Genomic DNA, 12682 nt, shown 5'->3' on the forward strand with positions numbered 1-12682 from the left:
TTATTTCCTAACTTCATTTCCATCTACCAAGAAATGTCAATTGAAATGCAACCATAACAGTTTCTCGGTAACGACAGACATATGCCACAAATGATCTTCCTGGGACGGTCGGAGGAAACTCACTTCCGCGTTTCAATGTAGTTTCCTACAAACGTACGTACGAACTTCTCTTAGTAACTTTTTTTTCTATAAAATATAAACCTACGTTGAAGTTAAAAATACGAAATAATCGATGTAGGATTAATAAATATATGTCAGTTTCTATTATTATCACTTTATATATTATGTTTATGTAGCTACGAAACATTTTTATGTCATTCGATGTTGAGACCGTTTTTGTCAGTGGGGTACCAAGTTCCAATGCCCATACGTTTTTCAGTTCAGTAACTTTTCTAAACTACGTTCAAATGTATATTTTGAAAAAAGTAAATTTTTAAGACTTTACAATACTATTAATTTTCAAAATTAATTACCTTCTGGGTTTAGATTTTTGGATTAGGTAGAGTTGTCCACCTTTCCTAAACTTTGAGTGCACATGCACAATCGACGTTGCGGTTCCATAGACCAGATTTCATAAAACGTGCGTTTGAATTTGCCCCTACTATACATTATCTATACCTACCTACCCATTTGACTTGTTATCTCTGGTTATAAATATTTAAAAAGTTGGAAAAAGTGATTCAGAATATAGAGGTACTAAGGTGGTAGGTGGTAAGGTAGGTAAGGTGACCGTACCCTTTGATCTATGTACGGTCACCTTTGAACCCAACAAAATGTTACACTAATATCTATCTACCTACTTATATTTATATTTATACTTCTAGTTTCAGTGTCATAATTTGTGATGATAACAAGCTACTTGTTGAAAGCTTGTACCATCACCTCAAACCCACGACTCGCGACAATTAGTTAACGCAACGCAAAAATAAATGCCATAGCCAAAATACGCGAGAAAATATTAGGGAAAACATGAAAATCATTAATCACGAGCCAAATAAATCATCGCGTACACTGACCATTACGTAACGCGCCCAGTTACGTTTTCTTTAATTTCCCCGCTGACATTAGGCATGCAAAGGATAGCAATACAACAACTAGCACCCTCACCGTACGCGTGCAGTGATGAAGAAAAGGATAGCTGTATTCATATCGTGCGCTCGTGAAACGCCGCATACGCATCGCTACGCTGAAAGCTCTCGACTCGATTATCTTCAGTCTTGAATTAAAGCTCATGGTGTGCGGACGTTTGTAAGTGCAATTATTTCTGCAAAAAACTCGCTCGTTTCGACGGATTAAGGACTAAACCGTATAGAAGTGTTCGTGGATTGGTGCTGTATTCCCGTACCTACTAAGTGACTTTGGTATCTATTTTGACAATTGAAAGTGAATTTTTCAGACGTTTCAGTGTTTGCGGATGCCCCGTACGGGGATTGTATTCATTCCGAGAAGCTGGTAAGTCGATTTGTGTTATTTTAAGATATAATTAAATATAGAACGTTGGCATGCATGTTTATGTGTGTACGTAATTAAGAAATAATGATTCATAATTCTAGGAATTGATTTTAGTCATATTTTGTAAGTTTAATTTAAGATAGTTACGTTTTCAGCATACATTCTATCATCATCATCATCAGAATTTAAGAGCTATGCTCTATACATTCTATATTGTTTATTAAATCTGATTCCATCATAAAGTTGGGTTTATACTTGGTCAAGCAGATCTTGTCAGTATAAAATTTGAAAAATGTAGGCGCGAAGGGATATCGACCCATAGAAAATTTGAATTTCGCGCCTTTTTTTACTGACAAGATTTGCTTGACCAGCTATATATCCAAAATCAACGGTTGCGCAAGTACATCATTATATAATGCATCATTTCATAATATACTTGCCTGTTTCTTAAAAAAAATGCTTTTCAGTAGAACTGTCTGTCAAATGTGTTACAAATGTTGACATTTGACATGCCTCATATTCTATACTGGCACAAAGTTGGTACCTATTGCCAAAATTTTAGACCATAGCATTTGCCTGACATTAAAAATCTAATGTAAATAATGGATACTGCATCTAGTTCCGTAAAAATTACCGCATTTTAAAATTTTGAAATGAGGAATAAGTCAAAACATTACACATTTTACAAAAAATGTTCCTATTGTTCCTTAGTACCTATAGTGTTTTTTCTTTAGCTTTATTTATTTAAACTTTATTGCACAAAAGAAAACTTATCGTACAAAAGGCGAAGTTAATGCCAAAAAGCATTCTCTACCAGCCAACCTTAAGGCAAAGCAGAGAGATTCCTAATAGGCACTTAAGTATTATGATAAATCCGAAATTTGGCTGAGGACGAACGCAATGGCGCCAAATACATCAACAAGACCTGTGGTTACTTCATAATGAGCATTAAAAATACAGGTGTAAATACTAGTCACCGCAAGGCATAGGTAGGTAATGGTATTGCCCAAAACACCCATCCGAAAATATTGTGACATCCCTTTCCCGTTGCCGCGAAGTTGGCAGATAAACCCAACATCATTAAAATTATAAAGGATGTGCATTCTATCACATCCTTTACAAACGTTTAATCTTTTCGTAAACCGGATGATTACATTAATCTCACCAGTCACAACGTTTATTAATAAGTATTAAGTATTCTAAATTAAAATATTTTCTTTTTTGAAAATGGAAAAATGTAAACTAAAGTTTAGTTTTTAATTAGTGCATAGGAAAATATAAATGGTGCGGCGGAAATTAAAACTAGGTAACTATCTAGTTTGATATCATCTAAAACTAGGTGGGTAGGAGACAAGTTTCAGTATCCTATGTAGTAAGTACATGTATGCATTTTACGTAGTTTATAGTCTCGTCTAGTTTCTTGGTGTAGTACTTATTGCCTATTTAACCCGTGGAGCGCCCTAGCATCACACGTGTGATGCTAACTCAATTTGGCTCGTAGCTACTCAGTATCAGACGTGTGTTACTACAAATCAATATGGGTCAAATTGCTTTGCATCAATTTGTTGTATGGTGGGCGTTCGACGGGTTAATTCCGATCGATATTGAGAGATGGCCGACATTCCGACACATCAGTAAATGTCGCCATTCTATGGCGCATACGCAATAAATATACCTATACTGATAATGCCATTACTTGTCGACTTACCATTGTGGGATTTTAAATAGTCTGGCAAACCATAAATAGTCTGGCAAACCAAATCGTAAGTAGGAAAAGGCGCCAAACTCAAAATTTGTATCAGGTATCGATTCTTTCTCCTACATTTTTCGAATTATCTGACTTTTTCTACTGTCAAAATTGGTTTGCCAGACCAGAGATAAAAAAACTGCTTTATCCCAAAATCTAAATATTTTAAATTATTAAGTACCTAATTCTCTGAACAGGGCTTGGTGTTTGACATTGCTAAATAATTTAAGAATACAAATGTATGTGTACCCACTATACCCAGCCCCTTTTTCTTACCAACCGTCCGAAGACCTTTAAGCGGCAAAAAGGCGGCATTGACACATTTAAACAATTAAAGTTACAATCTCAATAGGGCTGGCAAGGTCTGAGGCTTCTGCCGGGATTCAAACATGGGCCCTTTAACATTCGGCCCGCGTGCAACACGTGGCAAACAATGTGTTTTTGTTGCTTCGGACAGGGAGAGCTGTGGAGCAGAACGGATAATTTTTTTTAACAATAAATTCCAGACTACCAAAAAGAATGTTTTTTTTTGTTCTTTCTTAACCAATTAAAACACATAAAATAAACAACTTACTGAAAGAAACACATTTTTGGTAAGTCCATCTTAATTTTTTTTCAGCCGGTCATTTCGTTATTAAGTATTTGTTAAACCCAAATATATAAAAAATGCATAAGACATTTTATTTAAAAATTGAGCCACAGATGATAAGTAGATGATGTGGGTGGACAGTGTAATTAAATATTTAGTGCGAAAAGTAAAAATAAATTTGTTTTAATGTACCTACATCCTGCCTTCCTCGAGTTTCTCCGCAGGGTTCTAGTTCTAGCGACCGATACATTTAAAATGATAATTGCAATGTTATAACCACAGCTTTTTATTTATATAGCCACTATGATTGCTCGTGAAGTTTACAAAACAATTTGATTTTTAAAATTATGCGTCTTTAACGATTATTATAACATTATGATAACAGCTCTATTAATTAAACAAGCAAACAGCTCGCAAATAGATATAATTTACATGTCGTTTATATGCTTAGGGTGTCTCTTTCATACATAAAAGATTACCAGCATACATCTATCAGTAAAATTAATTAAAATGTGATTAAGCAAGTGAACGTTCAATGTTTGCTTTTGTTTAAATGTTTTGAGGGATACACTCAATAGCAATGAATTGGAATGGTTTTGTATAGGACCCCCATTCAAAATGACCTGGTTTCATTGTTCTTAATTGGATATCTAGAGTGTAGTTTGTACGGTCATTAACCACTATCTTGAGTTATTAAATCACCTATTCGAATATATAGTGGCACTATACTGCAGTGCAGTAGGTACCTAAACAATTAACATAACACTAAGTACATATTATTAAAATGCCGCTAAATTAGGGCGCAAAGTCATTCTAAATAGTAACAAAAATGTTGAGTGTTGAATAAGACTCTACGATTACTCTGTTATCTGAATACCAGGGAACGTGTGCCTCGCACGTGGGTTCCGCAGCTAGGCACAAACAGACAAAACTCGATAATCTTTACATTTGTCACTGAGGACCATACTTGCAACATCTTGTTTTACTCAAGTTCTTGAATCTTTGAACTTGAATCTTGTACATTACGGAATAAGCTTGCTACGATATTTGTACGTTGAAGCATCATACGAGCTTGTGAGCGTCATCAGATTAACGTTCACATCATCACATCTGTCTGTAATCTTCACGTTTACATGTAATCAAGATCTATCCGTCAATCGTCATACAGGCCTTCGCAATCGTAGATTAGTCCTAAGAAAAAATGTTGCCTAATTAATAAGTGTTCGTTTTTGTTCTTCGATTCAAATTTTATACATCTCTTCACCTATTACTCTATATACGTAAATTAATAACTTCGTATGTTAATGTTTATTAACATCCCATTAAAACATAAATGAGGCCGGAAAAATGATTGAGATCTATATGGGTGCCAAGTTCTAGTTCGCTTAGTAGTTGTGATGTACTTAAAGTTCAGGATTTGGGGTCCCTTTGTTTCCCATAAAGTTTTAAGTCATAATGTATTGTTGGTCATATTATCGTTAGTCATAAAACTGAAACCGTTAACTTTTCAGGCTTTTCGTAAAGGTTATTTTGTAGATAGGTTAGGTTAGGTTAGGTTTGTTTTATGGCAATCCTGAAAAGTTACGCATTTCTGAGAAAAACTAATTATGACTAACGAAAATTCGGACAAACAATATATTATGACTTAAAACTATTTGGGAAACAATAGAGACCCTCAGGATTTGACTTGGCTTGGCTAGGCTAGTCAAGAGTGTGATGGTTAGATGTCATTATTGAGGCTATAATAATAATATTATTTATTCATACATGTTATTTGTCAATAGTGAGCAGCGTTATCGTTGTTATTGTTTTCAAGAAAGAAATAAAGTGGCTGTCTGTATAATAAAAGTGTGAAAACAGCTGAATTTTGATAATATTTTTCCCTAACTACTTACAAATTTCGTTTGAAATTTCTAAGAGTAGCTGTGTTATTTACGTTTATATTTCCTTCCAAGAAATGAATTATGAAATTTATAAATAAATTGGAAAATAGATTGGTTTGCCCAAGTGAACCAACAACTGATGTCGCAAACTCGTATCACACATATTGAGCTTGTCGATTTTCAATCTTCTTGCAATGAGTTACGCTTGTCTTTTCAACTTTATAATTGGACAAGATGTGAACTTACACTTTTTATATGTAGATATTTAAGTTTATGAACGTGATATTGGGAGTTATACTGTTTCAGAGAATCGCCTACGCATTTGAATCATATTAGCTCCGGTAAATAAGTATGATGTTATCGCTTTTTGCATTGAGTGAAAATAATTAAGGTTATGCACCATGCAGAGAAATTTGTAATACTCATTATTACCTACCATAAAACAATTGAAAGCTGTTTTTTTACCTTTGGATAGCAAAAGAGTTTTCATCACACTTGCTCAAAAAATACCTTATTTCATGCAGGTGTAATGAAGGAAAAAGGCCTATATTGTTCCTGTGGGAGTTATGGATTGTAAAAAAAAAGCTATAACTCCCTAGGGAGTTAAAACTTGTTTTTTTATTATGTCACTAATGTATACGAACCATGTAGGTTAAATCCCTAGGGAGTTAAAACTTGTTTTTTTTTATGTCACTAATTTATACGAACCATGTATAAAATATGTATGTATGTATTTTTAAGTAAAATACTTTGTTGAATGTCAAGGTATAAAGTTTTACTTTTAAAATACCGACGATTATTATTTAATATGTTTGTTTATCTCTTTTCATTGTCGTAGGCGTTCTACTCGTATTTTAGACACATTGCGACCAGGACGGCTACCGTGAAAATCGAAAATCGTCAATTGCGGGCATTTTTCTCTGTCACTCTAATTACGCCTTCATTGGAGTAAAAGAGAAAGATCCCCGCAATTTGCGAATTTCTGTTTTCGCGGTAGCCCCTCAGTACGGTCGCCCTTTGCATGTCTACTCTACATACCCTACTACTGTATTGCTTATTCATAAAATCTCGTTCGATTTAACGAGTCGTTTATTTATAGTTTTTTATTAAATTTATCGCAGTTATCGCACGTTCTTCATACCTATAGAGTGATTTATTTACCTATAGAGTGATGGTGTGTGTTACATAGGTGTGTTGTATAAAAAATCTTATAGGTAGGTAAAGTGAAATTAGGTATGATAAGGATTGTCTAGAACTAGATTTATATTCGTTCACGCTTTGCAGATATTTGTGACTTCTTTTCACTTGCTAATTTAAGTATATGAATAAGCAATATATATATGTACTTAAATAAGAATAGGTATCATTACAAAGTTGTTAAATTAACTATTGTTTTACTACTAATATCCTAGTTGCGTAAATTATAACAAAATTATTTATTTTTATATTGTAACCGCCCCCTCTCGTTAGGCTATTAAAACTCATTCTTGGTACAAGTTCATTGAATTACCTTGAATTTTAATTCGCCTAAAATATAAATACTTACGTAGTTTATATGGAACGCTGGGTTGGTTTTGATTCCGCCACGTAATGGACATGCGACGCATCCCTAATAAAAATGGGCATTTTAACGATTGTTAATTTATTGGACTGTAGGATTCCGACGTATTATGTAGGTATGCAGGTAAATTAATAGCGAAAAACTATAGTCAGATTAAAATTTTTGTTTGTATGTTGGTGTAGTCAGGGAAGTTAGTGGCTGTGCAACCTTGAATAATAGGGTATTTTACATTTTTTTATGAATGGTATCAATCGATCAGGTTTGTTTTGAGGATCAATTGTCTGTATGGGATCCATTGTCTTAAAGCAATACCAAAGTCACAAATGATGGTCAAAGTCTGGCACCCGCACTTTACTGACGAAACGCTTCTAACAAAATGGCAATACATCGTGACGTCACCATTCACCATGTAACGTTAGAGGCCGTTTCGAGGTATGGAAAACAAGGAAATTGCGATTTTGTCGGTGAAATATTGCGTTTATGTGTATTGTTGGTTTACAATATTTTTTTTATTAAAATGTAAGGAACCGAATGGTACCATTATTTTTTTCCTATTTCGAAGTCGACAAATTTTTTTTTTTTAACTTTGAGGTCTTGTATTTTTTTATTATTCCCATATATTATTTAAGTTTCTAATTTATTGTGATAAATTGCTCATTTTCTATCTATTTAACTAGATTTAGTTATACAATTCAACATGACGTGTCAACAACCCTATTATGTAAAGGTACCTACTAAAAGTAAAAAAAAAGGGTACTAAAAGTGCGTAAATAATTATACAATATGATGAGTTTTTTAATGTCACTTACTGTTATTGTGCGTGGTGGGCAGAACGAATGCATAGCTTTCAATTCAATAATTTCAGGAAGGCCGTTAAATATTTTTTAATTTGATTGAGCTATAAAGAGCTGCTAATAGGCTGTTGTTGTGTTTAGAGTAACTACTATAAGTAGGTAAGTTATTTTCTTTTATACTTATGAAATTATTTAAACATCGTATTACGAATGAAATGAAGCTAACTATTATCAATGAAAAAAGTATAATATTTGCTCAGTTCAAAGATTGATAGATCCTAAGGTTTAGTTAACGTCTAGTCTAGACGCAATAATCCATCAAGACCCCGCGATATCCGCCTTGCTTCCTCATGGCTGAACGATATGAACGAATGAATGAGTGAGCGATGTGAATGATAATCGTGGCAAATTGGACGTGTTAGTATGTACCTCAACCTGACCGATTGACATATGAACGGAATTTCTGTTGTGCAGTTACGACGATTAGCGGTTTGCGACACTACGAAGAAATTATACCACATGGGACCGTAACGTTTGTCGATAATCTTTGTTTGTGGGTATTTACTTTTTTTGGACTCATTTTGATCGTAATTACGATTTAGCACAACTAATTACATATTTATAAAACAATAAAATTTTAAACGTAAAGGTTGCAGAAACTGAAATCATACTAGAGCCTCTACCATCAGTTTTAACATTGACATAACGCTCACGTCTACGTAATTTACTTTCTGTACATCTCGCTTGCACTATTGCTCGCATATGCGAGTACGAGCGAGATGCATAGAAAGTAAGTTACGTAAACGTGAGCGTTATGTCAATGTCAAAACTGGTGGTAGCCGTATAGGTGTTTATGTAACTGGCTACACGAAACTGGTAAAATAGAAAGGTTAACACACTCTATAGTTAAATTAAGGTTACCTAAGGTCTTCTTAATTGCGTTCTTTTGGACCTATTCCAAAAAATATGTCAATTAATTTATATCTTGGAAAACTTCAAGGTTGGAAGGAAGAAAAGCGCTAGTTCAATTATTTAACACTAAGGTAACAAAATACAACTAGAACGGACTGCATGTCCATAAAATAGGTAGGTACTTGTGTGTTCGTAGGTACAGTCAACGGTAAAAATATGGGTGCAGACAACTTACTCAAAAATATGTCCCATAGTTCTGAATTCACTGACATAAGAGTTATGGGACATATTTTTGAGATGATTTGTACACCCATATTTTTACCGTTGACTGTACACTTAAGTAATTAGGATACAATTTTTCCGTTTTCTACTTTCACACAATTAGAAAGAGGTTTTTTTTTGTAAAGAGGCCATTGTGATGAATAACAGTAGTAACTCATGTTAATTTTGATTGTTTAAAGGCAGAACAAGCTTCCTACAAGACACCGATAAAGGCATGGTCACTAAAAACCGAAAATGTTCAATAACATTTCAAAGAGCGCTTCAAAAGTAAAGAGTCTTAAGTTGAACAAATACAACATTCTTGGTTACAACATAAAACTACTGAACTAAGTCCAGTTTTATACGATTACTTTATAAGTGACTAAGGGTGACCACACGTCACGGTGTAACTCAATGCATTTAAACGTGCATCACGATGTCATTAAATTAGGGACAGTATAATGTCTCTAAATCTCTCTTTAATGGACTTTTCCGGATTTTATGGAGAAAGGGGTTGCCTTGTTTAGAATTTTATGACTGTGAGAACACGATGTTTTTTCCGGTTTACTGAAATGTTAAGTAAAGCACTGATGCATTTAAAGATAATCATTATACCGGGTGCTGCCTGTAACACGAGCAAATAATTAAAACATATATTATACTCCTCAAACTATAAAACTTTTGTTTAACAAATTTTAAAAATTATGAGTCCTTTAGACTTCGTCTTTTTCATACAAAATAAATATTGCCTTCAATGTACGTGTTTGACGTTCCTTGTCACGCTTTAAACATATCAAAATTTGCAATACATCGCGCCTTAGAATAAACTTTAAAGTGTAATATACATCAAAGCATAAGTTATTTTTAAAAGTTGCTTAACAAATGTTGGTCAGTTTGAGGAGTACAGCCTACTGTTTAATTTATTGCTCCTGTTACAGGAAACACCCGGTATATGTAGGAATCGTAGTTGTTTTGATGCAAAATAAAAGCAGAATTGGTCAGCGTATTTGGCTAGTATTAATGGTCATTGCCAAGTAATAGACCGGTGTATTCCTGAACTTTAGACTTTACTAAAGAAATGGTTCTGAACAACAATCGTCAAACTAATTCAATGAGACACAACCACGATTACCTCAAATCACATGAGTGCCACCATTATCTTCGATTGTCCAACGACCGTAAATATTAAGACGCGCAATACGGACCGGACACGTCCATATATCTCACACTAAATTTAACCTTGTCACCTAGGGCATAAAATCGAATTTAGTTTGATTTTATATAGGCTGAGAAAACCTTTAGGTGAGTTATGTTACAAGCTATATGTAACCTTGTCACTCAAAAGTTAAAGTGCATTTTTGAAGAAACCGGTCGTAGCGGAGAGTGTCGTTTGGAGTCCGAATCGCGGATGAGACGCAATAAATTTCAATTAATTCTGTCGACAGTCGCACGGCATTGTCTTTAGACGTGGTTGAGATTTAGCTAGTCTTATGGAGGTATGCTGAGAACCGACTTTGTTGCATGTCCAAACATAAATTATATAGAACCAAACGGTGAAATAAAAAAAAGTCTTAACAAATTTCATAGCCACTGTTCAGTTGCAAGTAAGAAATAGTTTTAGTGTCCTGCAGTTAGACATGAAGTTACATAAATTGGTCGCGCCGATTAATTATAATAAATTAATTAAGATGGTTTTTCTTGTTGGTTATAAATACTCCATATTATGAAATAGAAATAGAAATATTTTTATTCGTGAGCACAAACACAAGAAAGAAAATTATAGAAGCAGAGAAACATAAAAATAAAACCGGGCAAGTGCGAGTCGGACTCGCGCACGAAGGGTTCCGTACCATAATGCAAAAAAAAAAACGAAAAAAAAGCAAAAAAAAAACGGTCACCCATCCAAGTACTGACCACTCCCGACGTTGCTTAACTTTGGTCAAAAATCACGTTTGTTGTATGGGAGCCCCATTTAAATCTTTATTTTATTCTGTTTTTAGTATTTGTTGTTATAGCGGCAACAGAAATACATCATCTGTGAAAATTTCAACTGTCTAGCTATCACGGTTCGTGAGATACAGCCTGGTGACAGACGGACGGACGGACGGACGGACGGACGGACGGACAGCGAAGTCTTAGTAATAGGGTCCCGTTTTACCCTTTGGGTACGGAACCCTAAAAAGGAGAAAGTGCCACGAAATGGTCTCACCTCAGCATGTTGCTGGCGACTTTCAGCGCTGATCTTCCGATGAGACCATCCGGTGAAACAATCACGACAGGTAACATGAATATACCAACAAAATTAATATATACATATAAAAGACAAAGATAAACATTAGTTCAAAATACATGACAATAAAATATTACTATGTATGGTACAATACAACTATTATATCCGGTCAAACTCATCTTGGCCGTACATTACGCCTGATATTTACAGCTAGCGCCATATGGTAGCTTTATGCGAGAAGAGTTATATAATTAAAAACAAACACCGATCAATCGCGCTACCTAGTACCTACATAATCTGTGATAAATTTATACCTACACAATATAATTTTAACGCAAGTTTCTAATACACTTTATAATAGATTCGTTACGTTACGAGTAGTACCTAAATACTGTACCTATGTACAGAATACTTTGTAATGTTTAAAAGCGAGGACGGCAAACGTTTGTCCCCTGCCCAGAGACGCTGTAGATTAAGAGTAGTGACTTACAAATACTTGCGTCATGAATAGAGTCGCAATATTGTTATTGTATTTTTAAATACAGATATGAAATAACAGTAATAGGCGTAGTAATATTAAATTCAGTAATACAATACGGACAAAATATGTAGATTTGTCCGTGCTTCCAGTGTGGGCCCACAACTTCAAAGTGGAAGCTCACTTGATGAACGTGATGACACGTGAAAAAATAAAACATTTTTTAAGCACTAAGTATGTAGGTAAGTAAATGGATTTTGGAAACTATTTATAATATAAGAATACGTGCACCTAGAACTATTTAATAAAATGGGACATTACCTATTTATGAAAAGGGACCTTATTGTCGATAGCGCTTACGCCGCACGGCATTGTATTTATATCGGAGCATCGTTAATAATGGCGTAAGCGCCATCGACAATAAGGTCCCTTTTCACAGATAACGTCACAAATATTTATAAATACGATAGTTAAATGAGGAGATTCATGAAAGCTCTCTGCCTCCCAAGTTCCTCTAAAACATTAAACTGTGCGCCGTGAATGGGGCTCATTGTGCGTGCACTTGTACCGTCTGGTTACAAGTGTCCTGCAGTGTAATGTCATTGTGTCAAGGCGCCATTGTGATCCTTGTGACCTTTTTGACAAGTCCTGTCTAGACAGGAGGCTTGGTTCTGCTGCTGCTCGAAAGACGATAAAAATTGGAAATATTTATCTAGGACAAAACTAATAAGTAAGTAATAAGTCAGCCAACCTTCCAACTTATACTTATAACGCG

The 12682-nt window shown here is 34.6% G+C and overlaps 1 protein-coding gene across 2 annotated transcripts in view; it reads left to right on the top strand.

The window, feature by feature from the left end:
* Positions 1-863: 863 nt before the first annotated feature.
* The window catches only part of LOC134794890 (fibroblast growth factor receptor homolog 1-like), an 82825-nt gene continuing 71006 nt past the window's right edge, over positions 864-12682 (top strand). Inside the window, exon 1 of one of the 2 annotated variants that reach the window (XM_063766732.1) lies at positions 864-1452. The gene's annotated coding sequence lies outside the window, so the exon portion shown is untranslated. The remainder of the gene's footprint in view (positions 1453-12682) is intronic. The other variant, XM_063766740.1, reaches the window with a different exon arrangement.

The sequence above is a fragment of the Cydia splendana genome, chromosome 1 (genome assembly GCF_910591565.1).
Source record: "Cydia splendana chromosome 1, ilCydSple1.2, whole genome shotgun sequence".
Lineage (NCBI taxonomy): Eukaryota > Metazoa > Arthropoda > Insecta > Lepidoptera > Tortricidae > Cydia > Cydia splendana.